The following is a 25,853-nucleotide window of genomic DNA, read 5'->3' on the forward strand; positions in this document are numbered from 1 at the left end:
ACAAACAACAACTTACCTTCTAACTACCTTTCTTTTTCTCTCTCTCTCTTCTCATTTACAGTCATGTTTACAAAACATCTTTCTTTTTTCCAGTATTAAAATCTTTTTTTTTTTTGGACAGGCAGAGTGGACAGTAAGAGAGAGAGACAGAGAGAAGGGTCTTCCTTTTGCCGTTGGTTCACCCTCCAAAGGCCACTGCAGCTGTGCACTGTGGCCAGTGCACTGCGCTGATCCGAAGCCAGGAGCCAGGTGCTTCTCCTGGTCTCCCATGCAGGTGCAGGGCCCAAGCACTTGGGCCATCCTCCACTGCACTCCTGGGCCACAGCAGAGAGCTGAACTGGAAGAGGAGCAACCGGAACAGAATCCGACATCCCGACTGGGACTAGAACCCGGGATGCCGGCGCCACAGGTGGAGGATTAGCCTATTGAGCCACGGTGCCTGCCCCAGTATTAAAATCTTAACCTGCTTCTGCCCGACACCTGCCTCTACTACTCCATTGTAGTTTGGGGAAAGCTAACAATGACACTCTCATTGAAATCCTATCCTCTTTAACTTCTCAGAAGCATTCCATACCATTAACACATTTATTCTCAAAATTTCCTCTTCCTTTTGATTTTAAAGTAGACATTTGTTGCTTTGTCACCTGAATTGTATTCCCTTTTCTGGCAAGAGCAACTGGTTTGATTTTAAGGAGCCACTTCTCCCTCATTTTCATTCGTGCTGCATTTACCACAATCACTACCACCACCAACAGCTACTATCACCACCACTACCAGTGACTAGTCTGGCCATGTGACCTAGACCTACATAGAATATTCACTTTTCTTTGGTCACAGTGGTTGGTTCAGGCAAATTTAGTATCCAGGACTTTTGTTGGGTCTGTTGACAAACACCTTTTTCAGTGGAACTGTAGAAGTTTGCAGCCATTTTGATACCTACTGGAATCTATGAATGAAGCTACGTGAAGGACAATCAAATTCGAGGAGAAAGACCATATTGTTATTTTATCACTGGGTATAGCCTTGCCGAAGTTCTACCTCTTGGCTTTTCTTACTGATTATTATTGTATGAGGTTGTATAATCCTTCCCTCTGCTTGAGCCAACTTGAGCATCTTTGTAGTCACTCTCACCTGGCCTGTTTCCACCCTTACCTCACTGGTCTTTCCTCTTCAGGACTTTTTTTTGCTCTCATTTATCCTGATCTTCTTCAAACATTGAGGTCTCTCTGATTCTGCCATTGTCCCTCACTTCTCCAGTATACTTTTTTCTTAAACACTCCTCTCCTTGTTAATTATAGCACAGCCAATTTTACGATGCCCACATGCGTGTCCACGTCAGACCCACTCCTGAACTTCATGTCCATTTAATCAACGATATTCTACCAACTCATCCTAGATATGCCACAGATGACTTACATCTAATGTATCAGGAAGAAAACACAGTTTCTTCATCCCCATCACTTCCCTTACCAACCAGCTCCCTTTTCTATATTCCTGTGTGGTTGAATTTTGTCCCTCCCTGAAATTTATGTTGGAGTCCCAACTCAATAACTCAGAATATGATTTTACTTGGAAAGAGGGTCATTGCAAATGTAGTTACTTAAGGTAAGGTCATACTGGAGTAGGAAAGGCTTAATCTAATATGACTGGCGTCCTTATAAGAAGAGGTAAAGGACACTGGCAGCCCCGAAAAGCACAGAAACACTGGAAAAGTGCCACATGAACAGTGGCTAGGGTTGGAATGATCCAGATGCATGCCAAAGAATGCTTGGGCTTGACAGCTACCAAGAGATACTAGGACCAGGCAAGGAAGGACTCTCCTCTATGGGTTTCAAAGGATACATGTCGTGCTGATAACTTGATTTTGAACAGACAACCCTTAGATTCCATTATATCATTTTGTTATGGCAACTCAAGAAATTAAAATACCACCCAAATTTCCAAAATAGGAAATCTGTCAGGCTCTATCTTTCCTTCACCTGCCAGGATTAATCAATCACAATTTTTTTTCTCATGAATATCACTCCAAGGTTTTACTTCGGGCCCAGATGGGGATACTGAAGTTATTCACAGATTTCCTATCCTCATAGACACTTCCCAATCCAATCTCTTCCTCTCTGTCAGAATCATCTTTTCAGACATGCAAATATGATCATCTTTGCTAAGAATTCTACAGTTCTTATTACCTTCAGGATAAAATAGAAACTTTGTGATATAAATTCAAGGCCCCTCATGGTCAGTCAAGGCTTACTTCCTGCCACTTTTCACCTTGAACTTCACAAGTCCCAAACATTACATCTTGTAACGCCATAATATTCTTTTGCTCTTTCAGACTGTATGTTTTTTGTTTACAGCTCTCTTGTAAGAATGGTCGTTCATACCCCTAGGTCAAACTCAAAGCATCTTGCATCTCAGCTTAGACTACCTCCTTAGAGATTCTTCCTCTGCCTCCCTCAGGAGTTTCAAATCTTATTCCTTCATTCCCACCACCTCTACTGCATTCTCTCCATTACAACAATTTTAACACTGCCTGGAGATGCTGGCTGGCCTGTCTGGGTTCTCTCAGGAATGTGAGCCCTCTGGGGACAGCAACTCTATACCCCTTTCATCTGTCACAAAGACAGGGTAGCATTGGAGTTCAGCAAATATCTGTTGATGACATACACTAATTAAATTAAGTAAACAAGAACTGTAAGAAATTGTTGGAAACAGTTCAGTAGATTAGGATTTGGCTTTAATTGTATCAAGGAGAATGAACAAAAGGCTCATTTATTATGCTAGTGCTTCTCACATTCACGCATTTATTCATTCCTTCAGTTACCAGGTATGTGTTGCCTATGTAGAACTTGTGTCTGGTACTAAAGACATGAAGACAAAGGGCTCACAATCACAATTGTTGTTGTGCTCCGAGTACACAGACAACCACCAATAAAGAAAAGTCTTCAGGCAAACAGTCATGGGGAAGAGCTGAGGTGAGGTGGTGGAGAAAAAGTAGAAAAGAATAATTTAATTTCATAACTCTTTTCTCACAGATATAATCTCCAATATTCAATTGGAAAAACCCTGCCCAAAGTCATCAAATAGGGATTCTAATCTTTCCTCTCTCAAAGAAAATGGAAGATTCAATTTGTAACCCAGAACTCCAGATCTTCAAACATCTCCTGTTTGATTTCCATCGTTCTCACACATCACAGCAGCTTGCACCTTCTCTTTCGAGGCCTCCTACCCCCACCTTCCCCACTCCTGCTGCTTCCTGGCCCTACTTCAGTCCCTGACTTCTGGGGAGGGCCTCTTCCCTACTTCTTCCTTAAGCCTGATCATCCCTCATTCCAGGGAGAGTAACTGACCCTCTGCCACCCTGCCCTGTAGTCAGGGAGTCCTTAGAAAAGAGAAATATGTTCTCCTCACAGTAATAAGGAAGAGAACACTCCAGAAGGGTGAAGTTCTTCTCCAACTCAAACTACTTGGCTAAAAAGAAGCTTTATTAGTTCATGAAATGCAACAAATATTTTCCAAGCATGTTTGGAACAACTTGCGCATATGAATCTGCTTTTTAAATTGTAAATAATTTTGTGAAATCTGAGTGCTGATCAAGTATTTCACATTAACAAAGCTCAGCACTAGCACTCAGAAAATAGCTGTTCTCATAGAGACATTCAGATTTTGGAGATACAGATAATAAATAATAAACATAAATAAGCAAATTCTGTACTACACAAGAAAGTGGTAAGTACAGCAGAAAAGCCATCAAAGGAGTATTTTGAACTTTGTAAATGTGAAATGTGAGGAAACACTTTCAGAGAGAATGTCCAATAATTAACTGATAGAATACAATCTCTTCTCACTGCATTATGTTGTCTTAATTAAAGCAGATTATAAAGATACTGTGTATTGATGGTAGTGTAGGAGAGTTTTTAAATTACAACCTTGTTTCTACAACACATATTCAGAAGAACTTAGGAACATACATTTGAGGATAATTTTATGTAACCATTAGACACATTTCAAATCTATTGTGGTAGTAATTTTGAATTTTGACATATCTTTAAATGTATACACATTTAATTGTGGTTTGCACAAATTTTCTCTATGGGGAAAAGCATGGGACAAATGAGAGACTCAGAAGACCTGATTTCCAGTTTCAGCTCCGCCCTTCATTGTCTTGTGTAAATCATTGAACGCTGTCTGCCTCTCAGCCAAGCACTGAGCTAAGATTTATTTTGGCATTCAATAAAAGGTCTAACTAAAATGATGACAGTCTATGACAGTTGTACAAACTTGTATTTTCAAATCAGAAACAAATTATTACATACATGTTAACTACTTGTTATCTAAAGTTGCCGGGAAAATGTATAACGAAGGAATTCTGATTTGATCTCCATGATGTTGCTTATATTCAGGGACTATATCACCCGGCTACACATAAAAATGTTATTTATCTTTCTAATTCCAAATGGATCAAAGATTAGAACGAGCATTGTTTCGCTTTATCCATTAAACCTTTACTTACTGTAAAGATTTATTAACATTAGGCCCTTATTGGGTCAGACCAAAGCACTGGATATCATTACTGTACATGACGGTGCCTCTTTCATGTCAAATATTTGCATTGCTGCCCTGTGATTATATCCACCATGTATTTGTCTGAGAGTATTAAGAACTCTTTCGACTCCTTTCTTCCAAGTTGCAAATCTTTTCATTTATCCCAGCTAGAAACTCTTTCTTTTAACTAGCTTTTACTTTGAATTCCACCCACCAGATAGTGTAAGAAGGGATAAAGACAGATTAGTATTTCAAGGAACGTCTCACCACTGTCTCAGAGAACCGCTCCTGCTGCCTTCCCTGAATTAGCTGCCTCCCCATATGTCTCCAGAGCTCTCTATATTTTATTTTTCTGAGAATAACATTTCTGAAAATTAAAAAAAAAAAAGCTCATAGTTTTCCCTTTATGTTGCTTGTTTCAGGATGTGGTCATTCCCTTATTTCTTGCCAACCAAATATTTGAGAAACAGTCCATGGTCATTCCCTTATTTCTTGCCAACCAAATATTTGAGAAACAGTCCATCAAATGGGTTCCCACCTTCTTTTGTATACAGCAGGGCTGTCGGCTGAAGGAATGAGTCCATCTGGTTCCAGCGGAATATAATAAAAAATTTAGATGACTGAAAAAAGGAAACCTCATACTATAGCTTATAAATATGTACAACTATTGTTAAATAAAGATTTTAAAACATTAAAATGATTTTTAAAGATCAGTTATATTTTAAAACTGATGTTCAATTTAGTTTTTGAAAAAAACTTTCTTTTGCGACTTTCATGATCAAGTGTTAATTTTATGAAATTCAAAAACAGTGCAGGTATTTCTGGTGAAAATTTAGAATCTAAATTGAGACGCACTGTTAAGTGTGAAACACAATCATTTTCCAAAAATTAACTATGAAGTATGGAAAATATTTCATCAAGGATTTTATATTGATTTCATATAAATAGTACTTTTGATAAATTGTGTTAAACAAAATTTTTTATCCAAATTAATTATATCTGGTTTTCTTTAAAAATATTTATTTATTTATTTTATTTGAAAGGCAGAGTTACAGAAAGGCAAAGGCAGAGAGAGAGAGAGAGGTCTTCCATCTACTGGTTCACTCTCTAAATGGCTGCAACAGCTGGAGCTAAGCTAATTCAAAGCCAGGAACCTGGAGCTTCCTCAAGGTCCCTCACGTGGGTGCAGGGGCCCAAAGACTTGGGCCATCTTACACTGCTTTCTCAGACCATAGCAGAGAGCTGGATAGGAAGTGGAGCAGCTGAGACTTGAACCAGTGCCTATATGGGATGCTGACACTGCAGGCCATGGCTTTACTAGCTACGCCACAGTGCTGGCCCCTCTGTTTATTTTTAATTTTTAAACTTGGCCACTAAAATTATCAAGTTATCTATTTTGCTCCCATAGTATTTCTTTTTTAAAATTTGTTTTATTCTTTTTGAAGATTTATTTATTTATTTGAAAGTGAAGTTAGAGTTACTCAGAGAGAGAAGGAGAGGCAGAGAGAGAAAGAGAGTTCTTCTATCTGCTGGTTCACTCCCCAAACGACTGCAACTGCCAGAGCTGTGCTGATCCAAAGTCGGGAGCCAGGAGCTTCTTCCAGGTCTCCTACATGGGTGCAGGGGCCCAAGGTTTTGTGCATCTTCTACTGCTTTCCCAGGCCATAGCAAAGAGCTGGATCGGAAGTAGAGCAGCTGGGTTTTGAACCAGTGCCCTTATGGGATGCCCCAGTACTGCAGACAGGGGCCTGACCTGCTATGCCACAGCACCGGCTCCAGGTCTCATTATATTTCTATCAGATGGCTCTAAATCAAACTTGAGAGTGTGAAAAAATAAATACTTGTATGGGCTATCATGTTCAGATTGGTGTTGAGGGGCTCAACTTCTGTTACTCACCTCTCACGCTCCAGAAATTACTCTGTGCTCTTCACATGTATTATTAACTATTTTCAAAGTCACAATCATGCTATGTTGGAGATGTAACTGAGGCTTACAAAGATTAAGCATCAGATCCCCCAAATCACATAGCTATGAAATAGCAGAGTTTTGTCTTAAAAATGATAAGAACATGTCAACAAGATCTACAATGTGCCTTCATAAAAGCATTTTGTATCTTTTCTCATTTAAATAAAATTAATCTGATGCTTTACAATTAGGCCTATGTGTCTTTGAGAGAATAGATGTGAAAGGCTGAGCATGGTGTCTAGCACACGTTAATACTGCTGTTTCGCAGGTGAAGAACTGACAGTGCTACCTTTGTCTGATTCCACAGGTAAACTATTTCCACTCTTATCTTGCTGCCTCCTACTCTGGGATATTTATGACATAAATTACTGTGAACTTGCATGTGCATTTTTTTTGCAGTTCAGTATCTGGGATTTTTGTTGTTAATGTTTATTTATTTATTTATTGTTTATGGATTGTATTTGCCACTCTGTTTTTCCTTGACCTTTTTGATATTACATGTGTGACTACTACCCCCTCAAATATTAATCCCCAAATTAATCTTCAGCCAAAATTATATCCCTTTAATGTTGCAGATGGAAGAATTTAACCTATGGTTTTTGTCCTCATTTTCTTGTCATCAACAAAAAGGAACCCCCAGACATTAATGCCTATTAATTTTTGGCTAAGCTTAGCATAAGCTGACAGTGAAAAAGCAAAACCAAAAAGAACCAAACTTTAACCCCCCTAATCTTTTGAGCATTGTCGTGTACCGACAAAGGTAAGCAGGTACAAAACAGGAGCCAATGATAATGGTTTTTATTACAGGGATTCAACCATGGAAACTCCAGATGCCAAATACACCCTGCTATTACAGGAAGCGTGTCCAGAAAGCCTCAGTGAAATTGCTAGGGAGGAAAAACAGATTTTGGTTTGGGCTTCTCTCCTTTCATCATTTATGGCCCTGTCCAAATCACTGGTGAATCTACTTCAACAACACCAACAAAGAAGCCTTGGTGAGTTACCATGACCTAAACTGGGGGTGGAAAAATAGGCACTAGTCCTGTGTATTCTTAAGTTTTTTTGGTAACAAAACACACATACATGGACACTTCAGAAAAAGTTTGTGGGAAAATAGAATTAAAAGATAAGTTTAATTTGGTGCAGAAAATTCTGAAATCTACGCATAGTTTTTTCCTCATCTGCTTTTCATGAACTTTTTGGGGAGCCTCCCCTCCCTCACATGACTTTTAGGGCACCAAAATAAACTTATCTTTTAATTCCAGTTTCCATGAACTTTTGAAGTCCTTTTGTATATTATCTTATCAGAGCCTTGCAGCTAGGATGGGAGAAGGAGTTCGAAGCCTCATGTCTACCAAGGTAATTATTGTATTATCCACCTCCTCCCACTAGAAGTATGTTTCAAAGGAGCAAAGATTGTTTCTGTTTTGCTAACTGCTGTCTCAGCACTTTGTCCAGTGCCTGGTCATCTAGGAGGCACTCACTAAATAGTGACCCACTGAGTTCCATAGATGAACTATAAAACTGAATGGAGTCTAAGAAGAGCCCGCAGTGAAAGGGCAAGCCACTGGCAGCGCTGGTGAGAACACTGGCCCTCTTCACTTCCCCTGTTCCTAAGCTGCTTTCCTCCCAATGAGCAGTCATCCTCACCTAATGAGGTTTATTCAGTTGTCCCCTCGTCTTTATATCTGAATTTTAAAATAGATGGAAGTGAGGATCTAGAGAACTTCAAACCTAGGCAAACAGCACACAGTTTGAGAGTGGGTCTGAGACAATCAGAATTGAGTGATGAGGACCCTAATTATCCACCCTTACAGCTGGGCCCTCAGGGTGTGCATTCACTCCCCCTTTTCATTATGGGGTAAAAATGTCACCCAGCTGGGACATACACATCAGAGAGACAGAGCGAATGCATCCATCTCCACGCGGAATTAGTGAATGTTAGCATTCTAGTTTAAAAAGAGAACAAGCAAACACACCAAGTAATAGAAAAAAGGAGCGAGAGACCCAGAGGAGAAGCCTAGACCATGGTCTTCCCTGGTTCTGAATACGGCATGTTTAGGGTGCACAAAGGCACTGCCTTTCTGTGAGAGCCAGGATGGACTCACACAAAATGAAGGTAAAACTCCATGAAGCAAGGAAAGGCATGAGCATCTAATTTCCTCTGATTTCGTAGAAAGCTAAATAAAACCCAGCAAGAGCCCCAGTGCTCAGGGTGGGGGTGGGGAGCTAACATGTATAAATCTTCAGGTTTTTAACACTTGGTAGTCAAGACACTGAAATGTTTAGATTCACTTGTCTACCCCTTCTTTCATTTATTTAATGAAACCATATACCATGTTCTGAGCTATGTACAGCGTATGAAAAGCAATCATAATAGGCTTCTCAGGGAGCTTGCCCTATTATACGGAAGGCAGTGCTATGGGCTGACTGTGTCCCCCAAAAGTTGATAGGTGAAATCCTAATGCCCAACGTGGCATTAGGGGACAGGACATTGGGGGGTGATTAGGTCACAATTCACCTGAATAGAAACCCAGGTGTTCCACCTCCCAAATCACTTATTTGTCCAACACACTACATTATCAACCCCAAATAAAACATTCCAGGGATAGATTCTAGGTCTTATATCTGTATGCTGCATTTAATAAGATTAAGTTGAACTTAAATGATAATAATAGTGACTTAAACAAGAAGGAAATTTATTTTTCTGTGTCAAGGGAATGAGATGAGTGATTAGCATGGTGACTCAACTGCCTAAAGTCCTCATGACCCAAGCTCTTTTCACTTCCTAGAGTGTGGCTCTGCACTCATGATCTAATGTTCATGCTAGAAATCTTGCCACCAGACATTTGTTAAAACCATAAGGATGGAAGAAAGGATAAATGATACAGGACAACTACACCCACCAGATGTGGTTTAAGGCAAATTTGTGGAAATTGACTCATGACACTTCTGAATGGCTCATAGGCAAGAATGCTGGCATTCCCCATCACTCATGGCAATAGCAATAGGAGTCAGGAGGGAGCTGTGTTCCAGAAGAGTCTGCTTCTGCCCTACCTTCATACCACTAGTAGCAGGACCAAAGAGAGGAAGGTCCATAACCTTTTGCTCTTAGCTGAACTTCCACTTACCCTTTTATCAGTGCTCACAGCCTCAGCATGCATCTCAGCCCTACCAGTGTATCAGCATGCCTTTTAGCTCTGTTTACATCAGTCAGCACAAAAATCCCTGGATTCCAGGCCAGTCTTCATCGCCAGAACTCAAATTCCTGCACAGTTTTATGGATATGGAGGCGGCAGATCTCTCATTTGTCATGCGATATCCTCCCACCCTGCCTCCTGTTCCTCCCTTGCACTTGTCCTCACCTGAAATAATATATTTTCAACTTGTCTCTTGGCCCCCAGTAGGTTATAAACTCCAAGGGTTGTGGAGAAAGGCAGAGATTTTTATAAGTTCTATTTATTTTATGCATTAGTATATCCTTAGAGACCAAATTAAAAAGGACAATGAATAAGTAAATGCTGAACAAATGGATGTCAAGGGTCAGAACTCATGGAGAGGTCTGCAAGGGAGCTGGGGAATGTTGTCTTTATGTCAAATGACTGTATGTATGCCTAGCTAAAATGTGGGAAGAGAGAAGGGTAGATATTGTAGGACAATCGGCAGTCTCCACTGGAGAAGGTATCCACTAAGTGATCTTATGTGAACCTTAGAAATACTGGCATGTTACCCTCCAGTAAGATAAAACTATAAAGACAGAATGTAAAAATATGTGTGGAAAGACAAGATGACAAAAATGTGTCTAGGAGCTTTAGAGATAGAAAACCCTGCCTGGAAAAAAATATGTAACTCTAGATTTTATTGTGCCTATGAGTGAACTGATGCTCAAGGAAGTGACACTTCTCTAGGATATGAAGGCCATTAAGTGTCAAAATGAAGGCCAAGTTTCTTGGTTTTGTGTTCTGCCAGCTATGCCATAAAATGTGTTATCATACTGTTGAGTTCCTGGTACTGATGTTCCATAGACAGAGATGTGCAGGGAGGGAAAGAAAACGTCTTGTTCCATTTTCTGTTGCTATCACTGAATATACAAACTGGGTGATTTGTAAAGAAAACAGCTGTATTCAGCTTCTTATTTTGGAAATCCAAAGCCGTGATGCTAGCAACTGCTTTGCTAGCATCTGGTGAGGGTCCTGCTGCTGGATCATAATGTGGCCAAAGGCATCATGAGGTGGTAGCAAGCAAACTTCTTTTGGAGGGTCTCTCTTAGCCTTTTTTTTTTTTTTTTTTTTCAGGCAGAGTGGACAGTGAGAGAGAGAGAGACAGAGAGAAAGGTCTTCCTTTGCCATTGGTTCACCCTCCAACGGCCGCCGCAGCTGGTGCACTGCAGCCAGCGCACAGCGCTGATCCGAAGGCAGGAGCCAGGTGCTTCTCCTGGTCTCCCATGGGGTGCAGGGCCCAGGTACTCGGGCCATCCTCTACTGCACTCCCTGGCCACAGCAGAGAGCTGGCCTGGAAGAGGGGCAACCGGGACAGAATCCGGCACCGCAACCGGGACTAGAACCCAGTGTGCCAGTGCCGCTAGGAAGAGGATTAGCCTATTGAGCCGCGGCGCCCGCCACTCTCTTAGCCTTTTGATGCCATCACTAATATATGCAGTCATGAGGGCCCACTCTCATGACTTCATCTAATCCTACTTATCTCAATACCAACTGACATCAATTTCGAGGGCTATGTTTCAACATGAATTTTGGAGGAAAGAAACCCTATGACCACAGCAATGAGTATATACATTTTCAGAAAATCCTTATTCTTCCGTCAGGGTTAAAGACATGGAGATGTCTCAGGAGAAATGAAAGGCCAGGACTTTGAGTTTATGAAGAGATTTGTCTTGGCCAAAGAATTTCTTAGACTTCATTAATGCTAGTAAGAATGCTAGTTCTAGGGCCGGTGCCGCGGCTCAATAGGCTAATCCTCCGCCTAGGGGCACTGGCACACCAGGTTCTAGTCCCGGTTGGGGCGCCGGATTCTGTCCCGGTTGCCCCTCTTCAGTGGAGGATGGCCCAAGTGCTTGGGCCCTGCACCCCATGGGAGACCAGGAGAAGCACCTGGCTCCTGGCTTCAGATCAGCGCGATGCGCTGGCCGCAGTGCACCGGCCGTGGCGGCCATTGGAAGGTGAACCAACAGCAAAGGAAAACCTTTCTCTCTGTCTCTCTCTCTCACTGCCCACTCTGCCTGTAAAAAAAAAAAAAAAAGAATGCTAGTTCTATATATTTTCTGCTAAATCAGTGGCTTATGGTCTATATTATTTACTTACTGAATATTGCATATATGCATGTACATGTAGTATTTTTAAGTTAAATTTCCAAGTTAATTTGTGCTAGCTGAAGGATCTCTAGACTACTAAAAGTGAATTAACTTTTTTAAAAAAAGAATTCACTTTGTATTATTTTCAACTCCTTTCATAGGGCCTACATACTAGAGGATGTTGATAATTTTGTTGGTAATATATGAGGCTGAGTCAAACTCAATTTTCTTTTCTTCAAATATTGAGTTTAAATAAGTACTGAAAAGTAAAATAAGTGGGGGGAGGCAATTTTTCTGACAAATTATTTGATATATGAGATCATTACTTTTAAGAAAACAAGATGGTTTCCTGTGACAGACCAGCCCTCTCTATCACCACTATACATATATACATTGTCTAGACTGAGTTCCTGAAGCTTACTTCTGAGAAAGCAGGGCCCTAGAATAGCGTATGTCTCCATGCTGTGGTTTTTAGAGTAAAAAGGGAGGTGTCAAGGTCTCTAACACAGGCATCTAATACCACCTCTGCAAGGGGCAAAGCACTACTTAACCTACATACTTGTGCTCTCAGAGGACAGGCACTGTTGCTGTCTTTTCACTTAGGCAGCGCCAAAACTTCTGTAGAGCCTTATATGTAATAGACACTCAATAAATATTACTGAATTTAGTGAATTCAGTTATCACAACTTAAAGACAAGACAGTAAGGTTGAAGTAGAGGGTCAAGAGTAGATTAGATTAGCATGGAGAAAATTCACTGAATAAAAACACAATAAAATTCAAATATCTTCACAATAGGGGATCTCAGTTTATGAAATAAGATTTTAAGATACAGTTTAACATTCAAAGTACACAAGGGAGTCTGAACAACTCAAGTTATTGTGAAGGATGGCACTCATTTGGGTCAACGTCATTTCAAGCTTCACAAGAAATAAAAAGAATTATAAATTTGTTGTCATAGAAATTAGAAAATTATTCAGATTCTTAAAGAAGCTTGGTTGTAATTTTGACTTTACTCGCAATTTAGTATATTTTTAGTTTATGTTGAAGCCAAACTGAAAATGAAATGGCTTATCAATTAATTGTGTAAAAGAGGTTTTAATTAGATTTCATCAAAAGAGTTTCTGTGATGAAATAATGTATCCCACTCAACACATTTGCTGTAAATTTGCCCTCCCCATCTCTGATTTCTACAGTTTCTCCTAACCCTTCAAGCATCCATGCACACACATACATACACACACATACACACAGCCATTGTGAGTAGATGAGAGAGCTATAATTTCTTGCCTTACTTCTCCTGGAGCACTAGAGTACCTTTTTAGAAGGTAGTGTTATGAACTAAAGATTACCATTAAACTCTGCAAATGTGTGAGTTCTCACCACTGTTAAGGTTAGAATAGAATAGTGTTAACAACTGTTGAGGTTAGAATAGAGAAATTCCAAGTGGTATGCGATAAGACAGCTCAGTAACTCAGCACTTACAGTTCTCTATTTACATAAATTATAACCATATATGTCTGTATGTGTTATCTCGTGTTATCTCATTTTATCTCATGTAAACTTACCTTATAGATATCTCATCACTATTTGTCCCATGAATATTTTTACCTTCACCAAAAGGAAACTATAAAGGCAAATACTTTATAAGGAGAGCATCCTGAGATCTTACACAGAGCAGGTGAGTCAATAGAGACACTCTGCTTCATTGAATACTTTTCAGTATCATAATGGCTAATATCTTACATGCTCTTACTATGAGCAAGTTGCCGTATCGCTCATGTACATGAGGGCATTCAGTCTCCAGTAAGGGTTAGGGAGGGGTACTACTGTGGTCTTCATAAAGAAAGTCAGCAGAGAGAATTTAAATATCTAGCAAAGCAAATGGCAAGTCTTACCTCAAACTAAAGCTCGTATTCCCTCACTGAGTTTTAGGGAAATACTTCTAAGTCCGATTGACTTGGTTGCAAATAATATGCATAATAAAAAGCTTTTTGTCTCTTTCCAATTATCACTCTGAGATTTTAGGACATTTAGAGTGGTTCTTACAAGACTCCCACTTCCGTCACTTTCCATTGCATTGGGTAACAGTTCCAAAGGTCAATTTTACCTACTTACAACTTTCTGGGTTAAAACAACAACAACAACAACAACAACAACAACTGATATCTCCACAGATATAGCTATACAAATGTCTGTGCACAAGGACCATTGTACATGGAATCCACCCCCAGAACTGTCAGGATCAGATAAGATGCAAGTAGGGGCCTGAGTTAGACATGCAGTAGCTGCAGGTGGCCTTCACAAAACAGAAAGCTTGTATTTGAACTTAATGCTTGCTTCTATTTTGAATTAAGCATAATTTTAAATGAACATAAAATTGTTTCAAATTGGTAGCTGAATGAAAGAATGATGTGTGGATCCATACTGCCTAATTATTTTGGTTGAGTCAAAATGTACTGCACAATGTCACCAGTCTGCATTAGGTAACCTCATCCCTGGTTGGTGATTTTTCCTCTTGATTTATCTGCGGACTGAGGGAAAAAATTAAAACCATGAGCAATGGAAGAGTTGTTATGACAGGATGCCAAAAAATGTGCAATGAGAAGTATACAGAAACACAACTACTTTCCAATGTGTCTTTTAATTGTGATAGATTTAAGTAGGATTTGAAAGATATGGGCAGGACTGTGAACTTTTGCACTGACTACAATAGACATGAAAATTATGAGGAATTCCTAACTAATCCTCCCCTACACACATAACTGAAATCACTTTAAAAAAATTCACACACCTTCCCAAGAACAAACTAAGCTAGAAGAATTTTTTAAGGTAGTGAAAATGGATTTAGAGAAATCACACCTGAGCAACACAAGCCAACTTGAAAATAAAAAAAGAAACTGTCAAATTTCAAAAGATCTCACAAAAGGATTTCAAATTCCTACAAACTCTAACCCCTATTGAAAAATTCTCACCAAAAGTAACATGCCTTTTGTCTAGCTGAAGACCTCCATATGGTAATTTTCAGATTGTTTATATTCTTAAAATTCTTAAGTATTTTTGTAGTAAATGAAGACAGAACAATGTGTCTTCATTCTTTCCATTAAAACTCTTTCTAAAGTTGAATATCTTAATTAAATTTTCTCCCAGTTTTGTTTTCTTTCAAAGTGAAAAACTTTTAGCTTTTTGCTCTTAGATCTTTTGCTTTATATACCAGTTCAGGTTCCAGAAGAAAATGTAGATTTACATGGCTTCACTTGAAGTAATTTCACTAAAAGATTCTCTGTTTCAGAAGCTACTTTTGGCTTTTATTTACATTTGAACATTCTTGTAAATTAGGTATCTTTTTCCAAAATAGCTTAAAACTTTTACATCATAAAACAGAGCTCACTCAATTAGGTGATGCTCAATACAATATATTAAAAAAGAACTTTCACTAAAAACACCTTCAGAGAAGGTTTCCTAGTCTATAACTATAAAAAAAATCCATTTGTCTATTTAGTATGCCATTGCTGAATGAGAAAAAGATATAAATGTCATTGAAAGACAGATTATTTATTATATTTTCCCATCTGCCTACTGCATTGGTTATTTGAGTCTCTTGTAGGTGCAAAATGCTTTATATTAATACATTCAAATGATGTCTGTTGTCTTGCACAAACACAGATGTCATCTTTGCAGCTTGAAATTGTTTAAGTATACAAAAATTTTTAAATGTAAATATGAATTTTGAATAGACAGAGCAAACTGTATTAAGAATGAACATTCTATGTTCAGCTTTTATAGATTCTTCTTTCACTAAATGATAAGATATTTCAATTTATCATTAATCTTTACTACATAAAGCACTTCATTTTTAGGGGTTAATATCAAATGGAATATTATTTACATTACTTATAAACTCATAATTACAACAAAAGACTGGATTCATAGCCACAGTGAAATTTGTTTTTCCCCCTTCGTGGTATTTACAAAATGAAAATAAGTAAGAACATTGGTATAGAAGCCAATCGATCATCTCTGTATTATCAGCCTTTTGTCTCACCACGATCAAAACAATGATTCCACCAGAAGATGGAAGATTGGTTGAACCAATCAACATAGTCTAAAATGTACTTTGAGGACACAGGTCTTAGCTTTTGTTTTCAAGGCAATATATAGTAATAATTCTTCAAAATGACTGCAGGGAGAAGCTTTAATATCAGGCGCTGGTGTGACTTGGAATGTAGCTTGAAGCAGTTCTGTACCTGTTTCTGTGAAATAAATTCATATCTTCACATTCCAGCTTATTTTCAAGAGCCATGTCCAGCAGCCAGAAATTGGAGGCACATTTTTAAGACTGGTTCTCTTTTCTGGAAGCGTTTTTGCATAATTGAAGTCCACAATGTTATCACTTGATCCTTTTGGAAGGTAAAGTTCATGATGATGATAATGACAACAATGATGATGATGGTGATGATTTATTGAGCACTTACCATATGCTAAGCACTGGACTACAGACTTTTTATTATCTAATCTATATGACAAGCCTACAGAACAGATTTTATTATCTCCAGTTGAAAAACAAGAGAAACAGAAACTGGAAAGTTTCAGATGAACCTAAGAGTGTTTTATTGATTGGAAGAGTTAGGACTGCAACACAGAATTGGCTGATTCCAGAACGTGTGCACTTAACCACAATCTTAGATTTCTTTAAACTAGTAAAGGAACATAAATTCCGAGGGTCCGTGATTAAAGAACAATTTTTTCTTGATTGCTGCATTTGAGACTCCCTGATCACCTCTTAATACCACTGACAAAAACACTAGAAAGTCAAAACTCTATGGTCACTAAACTTTCTGGAGCTATGTGTTTCAAAATTAAAGGAAAGATAAATCCCAGTTGTCTCTTGGGTTTATTGTAGAACTTGATAAACAGTCAACAACTCTTCTTCCAGGATATTTATCACCTTGGCAACTCCAGAGTAGGAGATGATTTTCCTCCAAGGTATATTAGGTAAACATTAAATGTCCCCAGTATCATTGAGATCTATTTTAGCACTGCAAGGCTTATATAAGGAATGATGGAAAAGTTCAGCAACACTGGCTGAAGTTCTGAACAAAATGGGAATTTGCTTTCACCAAATCTCCTTAGTCTGCAGGCATCCAAAGTCTTCATTCTATACTCTAAGATCCACAACTCTACTGTAGCCCCTTTAAACACAAAGTCCCTTCTCTATGGCCATCACCAGCCTTTTTATTTTATTTTTGCCTTGGGAATATAATTTGTATTATATCCATTTAGAACTTTGCTTCACACTAATTATTATAGAATTCCAAATTTTAAAGCCAAGTTAGATTGTAAATATCATCCTTCCAGTATCTTATTGATGTAGACAAGAGACTTAAGACTTTGATACATGCCTCAGATCATGTGATAGAAGAATAGCAAGGGTGGAAAATGTCACACACCCTGCCTGCTGACTCCCACTCCAGGGCTGTTTACACTGCACCATGCTGTTTCCTTTGCACTGTGCTGTTAGCCAGTTAATGTAAAAATTTATCATCAACATATATCCTTATATACAACACTCCTCCATCCTTTCCAGTTGCCTTATGCTTTACAGTACAGGATACTTTTGGAGAAAAGAATGATGAGTAACTTTAATAATTAAGGAGCTCCAGGCTTAAGCAGTCCAGTTAGATAGAGAATCTTCTGGGGAAGCCACACTTACACTCAATATTGAGACACTTTCATCATGATTGTCTTTGGTTAGGCCCAATTAAAACTCCAGAAAGTTCTTAGAATGTCACAGCTAACCATAGAATGAATTATTAAATAGAAAGCAGGACCCATGAGAAGAAAGCCTATGGAATCTAGGATTATTCAGCCTGAAAATGAAGAAAAATAATGAAAGCTACTTTCAGAATTGCCTTCTGGTCAAGGGAATTTATAATATAGAAAAAGTCACTTGTCTTCCACACCAAGGGTACACAAAGAGAAATTGAGCTTAAATTGCACAAGATAAATGGGTGGCCCCAGAAAAAGACAATGTGGTCAATCAGATAGCCCCTGGAGGCTTTCTGTAGCCCTAGAATATGAAGGGACGAACGTAACCTGCACAATGTGGGAAGCCATTTTATTACAGGCATTGGAGGAGAGGTGTATTTCTGTGATGGTCGAGTTAGGCTCTTTGCTGAAGGTATAGGTGTGCACTGCACATGGTCTTGAGTTTCCTCACAATCACATTACCCTAGAGTTGATTTCGTTTGCTTTATAACTGCTGAGAAATTTTGAGGAATCACCAATCACACACAAGCTTCTATTGTGTGGGCAAAGAACCCTCTATTGTCATTGACAAAAGGATCAAATTTCATCCTGTCTCAAAAGCAGCATCCAATTTTTGACCATAATATGGTTAAAATGGCTCTCTGCAAACAGGTTTCTAAATCAGTTTCTTTACTAGCACAATGGGGTAAGATCTGTAATTCTCCTCTTTGAATTACTCTGGCTGTGCTATGAGAAGCACAGAGTCAATCTTCATTGCCACCAAAATCTGAAGGTTAAGTTTCCAGGCAGGCAAGGAGGTGGTTCTGAAGCCATGATCAATCAGTGATGTCAGCCTGCCAGAAGCAACTTATCAGAGTGGAGGTGCTGGGCATTTTAGGTGAAGTCTTATTTTTTTTTTTCATACTCCTGAGAAATTTGACATCAAGTCACTTCACTTATTTATTTTTAGATTCATTGGAAGAAAGATGCAGGGGAAGCAAATTTATGATCTTCAGAAAATGAAACATTGTTTTCATTACCATTGGGGCTGATTTCTTATGCTCCAGTACCACAAGATTTTCTCATGTTGTTAGGAAAACTAACAATTGTACCAAGGCTAATAGTGAGAGTCATTGGAATGCATATGAATCACCAATCACATTTTTAAAAATTGAGAAATAAACTGTGCTTTCAAGGTGGGGAAAGATAGTTCAAATGGCTGTGAGCTCTATTTTTAGCACCATTTTTATCTTAAAATGAAGGTCATATTTTCAACACCTAATATCTCATAGCTAATCAACATGGCTGTATACGGGTTGGGGATGGTATTAGGTATACTTAGTGGGCCTAGTATTAAAATATTCTTTCATATAGAAAATTCAAAATTAGCAATCTAGACCATGCAGAGTGAATTATATTTACAGTTAGAAAAGAGGACAGAAGTGATTTAACACTGAGGAAAATTGTATTTAAGAGATCATCCTAAGTACAAAAGTGAAAAATTCATATCATGGAGTTTTCATGTGAATTGTTCTCTTCCACTGAATGTCTATCATGTTTTGGAGTAAACAGTGGTCTAGTTGATTATATGAGAATCTAGGATATTTCAAATAGTTCATAGAAAATGGAATTTAAAAGATAAGTTTGCTTTTCTTTCAAAATTTTTTGCACTAAAATAATCTTAATTTTAATTTCATTTTCCATGAATTTTTTTGAAATATTCTCATATTCTCCAAAATTACCTTATTTTATGATAGTGTTTTAGCTTACTCAGACTCTCATTACAACAATATTATAGATTTGTGACTTAAACAATAGGAGTTTTTGCTCACAGTTGTGGAAGCTGTAGTCCGGGATCAGGTATCATGTTCAGTTTCTGGTTGTAGACCACTGACTTCTCAATGTGTCCTCATGTGTTAGGGAGGGGTTTGTGAAGATTCTCTAGTATCCCTTTTTATAAAGGCACTAATTCAATCATGAAAAGTTCTACCTTCATGACCTTAACCAAAGGCATTATCTCCAAATATCATATTGGAGGTTAGGACTTTATCATATGAATTTTGGGGAAACACAACATTCAGTCCATAACAGACAGTAAAACTTGAGTTCAGCTGAGCTGTGCATCACAAGCTGAATAAAAGCAATACCTAAGCGAATCTTCCTTTTGTTCTTCCAGACTATTTCAGGAATCCTTCAGAAATCCACATCTCCTTCACGCCCGCCCCCCCCGCCCCGAGGAAAAGTGAAACCTCCCCTTGACCCTTCTCAGCCACATCAGCATCAACCTGAGTGACTCTCGTTCTCTTTCTCTCCCTCTTGCCCCCATCTACCTGCCAGTCCTCACCCAGTAGGTCACAAAAGGAAGTAGCATCAAAGGGGAGATTGTGCCGTTTTTAGGTCATTTCATGGAAATATACCTGCTTATTTTTGTACACCTGACTTTTCTATCATATATTGTTTAAAGCTCATCAAAGAAAAGAATCCACATTGTTCCCCATGCCTTCACAGCTAGGGAGAAAAGGAATCTGATCATTACTTACATGGATAATATGCTTATGACCTTATGATGCTCTAATATATACCAGTTTGTGTGATCTTCACTGTTAAAAGGTATGATTACCTCCCTTTAAAGATGAGTAAATTAAGATCAACATGCTCCCATCCCTTACCTGAAGGCCAAAACAACAGACTCAAGATCAATCCAAGGCATCTGGACCATGACATCACGATTTTTCCCCATAGAACAACATTGTGTGGTCAGCAAGTATAACAAATATGATTTGAAAATGTTTCCTCCACAGTCTTTGCAAGTATGATGCAATAAACTCTCTGGTACCCCATTATTCTGACATGTTTCCAAAATGAAAATTAGTTTGTTTTAATAACAGAAATGAAGTAAGAGAATAGAGGTATGTATATATATTTTAAGGGTAGAAAAAAACAAAATACACAAAGCACAAACATGTGGCTCCTACAACAAGCTTCTCTCAATCATACCCTTACTATCCAGTTGCCTCTGAGAATGGACTATGCATATTTTAAGATGTATTTATTTTTATTTATTTGAAAGGCAGAGTCACAGAGAGAGGTAAAGATAGAGAGAGAGGGAAAGAGGAGAGAGAGAGAGAGAGAGAGAGAGGGGTCTTCCATCTGCTGGCTCACTCCCCAAATGGCTGCAATGACCAGGGTCCAGCCAGGCTGAAGCCAGGAGCCAGGAGCCAGGAGTCTCATCTGGGACTCCCACATGGGTGCAGTGGCCCAAACACTTGGGCCATCCTCTGTTTCCTTCCCAGATGAATCAGCAAGGAGCTGGATCAGAAGTGGAGCAGCCAGGACTCAAACCGGCACCCACATGTGATACCAGCAGCACAGGCTGGGGCTTTAACCCACCACCCCACAGTGCTGGCCCAAGAACCATTCATATTGAGAGATCCTACCAGGTTCCTGGAACCTGACTGTACCCCATGTGAGAATCAGAATATTGATTACCAAACATTTTAAAGTTATATAAAACTTGATCCCAAACCTGACTACTCCACTAACTCATGTGTCTTACCTTGAATTAATTTTCCTTTGTAATCCTCAAATTCCCCATCTGTTAAACTGGAATAAAAGTAACAGCTAGTATCATTGCAATTATTAAATAAGATAATGTGTGTAGAGAACTCAGCACAAAAGCTGGCATATAGTAAACAACTCCTGTTGTCATTATTGTAATTATCATTATTGTTCAAAGATAAGCAAGACATAGTTTTGACTTCTGAATACTCACACCATGATGAGAAAACTCACACAACCATTCTAGGAAGATTCTGGAAAGGGAATAGAGAAAAGAGACACAGAGGTTTTATTCTTCTGGGGCTTCCTTCCTATGCATTCACAATGTTTTAACTCTCTTGCCCTAAGAGAGCAAAATCCTGACTGATGTAAACCTCAGTAATTTTTCCCTGAAAAATAAAAATCTCAGTGCATGAAAATATGGCTGCAAAAATGGTAAGCATATGGGGTAAAAACCCAAAAGGAAAAAAAAAAGTCTAACAGCTTAGGATTCCAGCTTGATGTCGCGTTGCAATTCACAGCCTTGTCAGTCTGTTTTATAACACCATTGCTCAAATTTGTGACAAAGTCCCGCCCCAGAATCTTAGAGTGAAGAAATTTGGCATGGGATAGATTCGTTTACATTTTCTTCTTCTGAACATTTTCATTTCGAAGTTCCTTTTGCTGGTGCTTCTAGTATAAAGCATCACTGATTATAAGGAAAGAGGTAAAAGTATCAAGGTCAAGTGGGGCAGAAGTCAAACTGGGTTCAAGAAGATGCTCCCCAATCCTGGCCCAGGTGCCAGCCTCCCTAAGAGGTTCCCTAACAGATGCAGAGCAAACACAGTTGGCTTCCCAGGCACAGTAGTATTCTTGTTTATTCATCAAATATTTCCCGTGGACCCATGGACTGAGGTTTGTTTAAGGAAATTCACAACTGTTAATTCTTTTACAATCCTCAATATGGACACGTTTATAGTTTTCAACTTACAGATGTGGAAACTGAGACATAAATAAATTAATTTTTCCACAGGCACAGAGATAGCAATCCATGGGCCTGGGACTTTAAACCCAGGCCAGCGTGGAAATCCACGCCATACCGTGGAGCCTCGGAGGTGTGGGTTTCTCTCTTGAGAGAGTCTACCATTTGTGAAACTCGGGACGGGAAGGAATGGGCGTGTGATTTGAGTTAAATTTCAAGAGTTCAATCTGACTCTTGCACACTGGTTAATAAGGATTAGACTTCCCCTACCTGGATGCCAGCAGATGTCTATATTGAAATGTTGCCAAAATGTGATTCTACTGAAAATAGATAGTCCTAAATTTTACTAGGTTTGTGATCTGTGATCTTAAATTATAGGCTTAAGACGTAGGAGGGAGCAGTGAGCATCAGATATAGAACATATGGCTTCTTTTTAAAATAATTTAAATTGGGTTTTTATATAATTTTTCATTTCTCAAATCCCTTTTTCACACTCAAATTGCAGAGCCAACTTTGACTTTAAACCAGATTTGAATAGACAGATATTATAGTTTAGATGTTTAAGGATTTCTTATTTGCTAGATGTGAAAGTGGTATATCCATTCAACATCTTCCTTCTTCTGCCTCCATGAAAGAATGTAGCTGAACTCATCAGTTATCAAGAAGCACTGAAACATGACTACAAATTGTAAAATAGTCTCCAGGCTGTGGCTAATGATTAGTCTTTGATAGGTACTCAATAAAGTGTTAATAAAAGAATGGTCCCAGAGCATCAAAGATGAAATTGATTTTCTATGCCCTGGCTTGTGATCTAGTAAATGTCAATTATGCAGGGGGCCAGTGCCAATGGTGTAGTGGGCTAGGCTTCCGCCCACAGTGTTGGCATCCCATATGGATGCTGGTTCTAGCCCTGGCTGCTACACTTCCGATCCAGCTCTCTGCTATGGCCTGGGAAAGCAGTGGAACATGGCCCAAGTCCTTGGGCCCCTGCACCCATGTGGGAGACCTGTAAGAAGTTCCTGGTTCCTGGCTTTCGATCAGCCCAGCTCTGGCGGTTTCAACCATTTGGAGAGTGAACCAGTGGATGAAAGACTTTCTCTCTCTCTCTCTCTCTGCCTCTGCTTCTGCCTCTCTGTAACTCTTTTTTTCAAATAAATTAATAAATCTGAAAGAAAAAGCACTTTTCTAATAATATGACACTACTTGCATTTTTTTTTTCAGGTTTATTTTACTACATTGAGAAAATTTCCTGTCATTTCTAGTGTACTGCATTTAAAAAATAGTGAATGGGTATTGAATTTTGTAAAAATATTTTAATATGTTGAGATTATTTGAAAATGGATCTTAGGGGAGAATGGGATTGGGAATGGGAAAGGAAGGAGGAGGAGGAGTGGGAGGGTGGGTGTGGTGGGAGGGATCACATATTCCTAAAGTTGTACTTATGAAATGCATGGGGGACTGGTGCTGTGGCACAGTGGGTTAACGCCCTGGCCTGAAGCGCCAGCGTCACATATGGACACTGGTTTGAGACCTGGCTGCTCCACTTCCGATCCAGCTTTCTGCTGTGGCCTGGGAAACCAGTAGAAGATGGCCCAAGTCCTTGGGCCCCTGCACCTGCATGGGAGACCCAGAAGAGGCTTCTGGCTCCTGGCTTCTGATTGGCACAGCTCTGGCCATTGTGGCCAATTGGGGAGTGAACCATCGGATGGAAGACCTCTCTCTCTCTGCCTCTCCTCTCTCTGTGTAACTCTGACTTTAATAAATAAATAAATCTTAAAAAAAAAAGAAAGAAAAGCATGAAGTCTGTATTCCTTAAATAAAAGTTATCCTTGGGAGGAAAAATAAATTTTAAAAAGTATGTTGAGATTAGTTTCAATGTGTTAATTTCGTGAATTTTAATGATTCATCTCCAAATGTTAAACCAACCTATAATGTTTAGAATAAACCTCTGTTAGTCATGCTACATTAATTATACATTGTTGGAATTATTTATATTGATCAATAGCATTCCTCCTGTGTAATAAATTGGTCATGTTTTGATATCAAGTTTACACTGGCCTCATGAAGCGCATTGGGAATTTCATTTTTGGAGGAGCATTAAAAATTAGTATTAAAGTATTTATTCTCTAAATGCCTGATAGAATTCATAAATCATCTGGACCAGGAGATTTTTGTATGGGAAGATTTTAAGTATGAAATATAATTTATTTAATGTTTATAGGGTTATAAATAGGCTATATATTTTTTGTTATAGTGATCTTTTTTTAAAAAAAGATTTACTTATTTATTTAAAATGCAGTTACAGAGAGGCAGTGGCAGAGAGAGAGAGAGAGAGAGAGAGAAAGAGAGAGAGAGATTTGCCATCCACTGGCTCACTCCCCAAATGACTGCATTGGCCAGAGGTATGCCGACTCAAAGCCAGGAGCCAGGAACATTTTCCTGGTCTTCCACGCAGCTGCAGGGACCCAAACTTGGGCCATTTCTGCTGCTATCCCAGGTCATAGCAGGGAGCTGGATTGGAAGTGGAACAGCCAGTACTCACATATGGGATGCTGGTATTGTAGACAGCTGCTTTACACACTACACTATAGTGCTGGCCCCATGAGAGTGATCTTGACAACTTATCTTTTTGAAGAAAATGTGTTCAATTTATGTAAGTTGTCAAATTTATTGGCTGAAGTTCTTCATTTTAATGTATTATTCTTTAATGTTAATAAAATCTGTGATGAAAACCCCACTTTAATTCCTGATGTTGGTAATTTGTGTCTTTGTTTTTTCTGGCTTAGTCTAGCTAAGTTTTATCAATTGTATTGTTTTATTTTTTTCAATGAACCAGTTTTCTGTTTAATTTATCTTCTCTATTGTTTGGGTAATTTCTATTTCATTTTTTTCTCTTATCTTTATTATTTCATTTATTCTACTTACTTTGGATTGTTTACTTGTCTTTTTCCCTGTTTTTTAGGGTGGAAGCCTACCTCATTTTTGAGACCTTTTAACTCTTTTTAAATTAACTCTTTTTAATTAGAAAAATGTTAAATTTTCCATGTTATAAATGTCACACAAATTTTGACAACTACATCCTATGAATTTTGATATTTTGTTTTCATTCTGTTCAAATTATTTTCTAATCTCTCTTACCATTTCACTTTCGACCAGTTATTTAGAAATGTTTAACTTCAGGGCTGGCGCTGTGGCACAGTGGGTTAATGCCCCGGCTTGAAGCACTGGCATCCTATATGGGCGTTGGTTCTAGTCCCGGCTGCTCCTCTTCCAATCCAGCTCTCTGCTGTGGCCTGGGAAAGCAGTAGAAGATGGCCCAGGTCCTTGGGCCCCTGCACCTGTGTGGGAGACCAGGAAGAGGCTCCTGGCTCCTGGCTTCGGATTGGCACAGCTCCTGCCGTTGCGACCAATTGGGGAGTGAACCATCAGATGGAAGACCTCTCTCTCTCCACCTCTCCTCTCTCTGTGTAACTCTTTCAAATAAAATAAACCTTAAAAAAAAAAAAAGAAAAAAAGAAAATGAGTCATTGTGCTCCAAAGGCTCCAGGCACTCTTAGGTAACCAGCTTCCTTACACACATTGGTTCAATCTCCATCAAAGGTTAGACTTAGATTCCATCTGATACTCAAGCATTTTATTCTGGCCCTGCTCTGACAAGACAGACTGTAGAAGCAGGCATGTGGCATGGGCCAGATATTGTCGGGGAGTCAGGGTGGTCTCCATCTGGAGACCATTCTCAGACTTAGGAAATTTGTTTCCCTTTCTTATACTT

The 25,853-nt window shown here is 38.9% G+C and overlaps 2 long non-coding RNA genes across 2 annotated transcripts in view; one reads left to right on the top strand and one right to left on the bottom strand.

The window, feature by feature from the left end:
- The window catches only part of LOC149123591 (uncharacterized), a 134,393-nt gene extending 117,723 nt beyond the window's left edge, over nt 1–16,670 (top strand). Inside the window, exons 2-4 of the long non-coding RNA XR_016216973.1 lie at nt 7,316–7,503; nt 13,390–13,495; nt 16,100–16,670. This is a non-coding gene — a long non-coding RNA (uncharacterized LOC149123591). The remainder of the gene's footprint in view (nt 1–7,315; nt 7,504–13,389; nt 13,496–16,099) is intronic.
- LOC149123592 (uncharacterized) overlaps nt 1–25,853 on the bottom strand; it is a 501,504-nt gene that overhangs the window by 22,845 nt on the left and 452,806 nt on the right. The gene's annotated exons all lie outside the window — the stretch shown is intronic.

Source organism: Oryctolagus cuniculus, chromosome 11 (genome assembly GCF_051225735.1).
Source record: "Oryctolagus cuniculus isolate XC-2025 breed Fujian yellow rabbit chromosome 11, ASM5122573v1, whole genome shotgun sequence".
In the NCBI taxonomy this organism is placed as follows: domain Eukaryota; kingdom Metazoa; phylum Chordata; class Mammalia; order Lagomorpha; family Leporidae; genus Oryctolagus; species Oryctolagus cuniculus.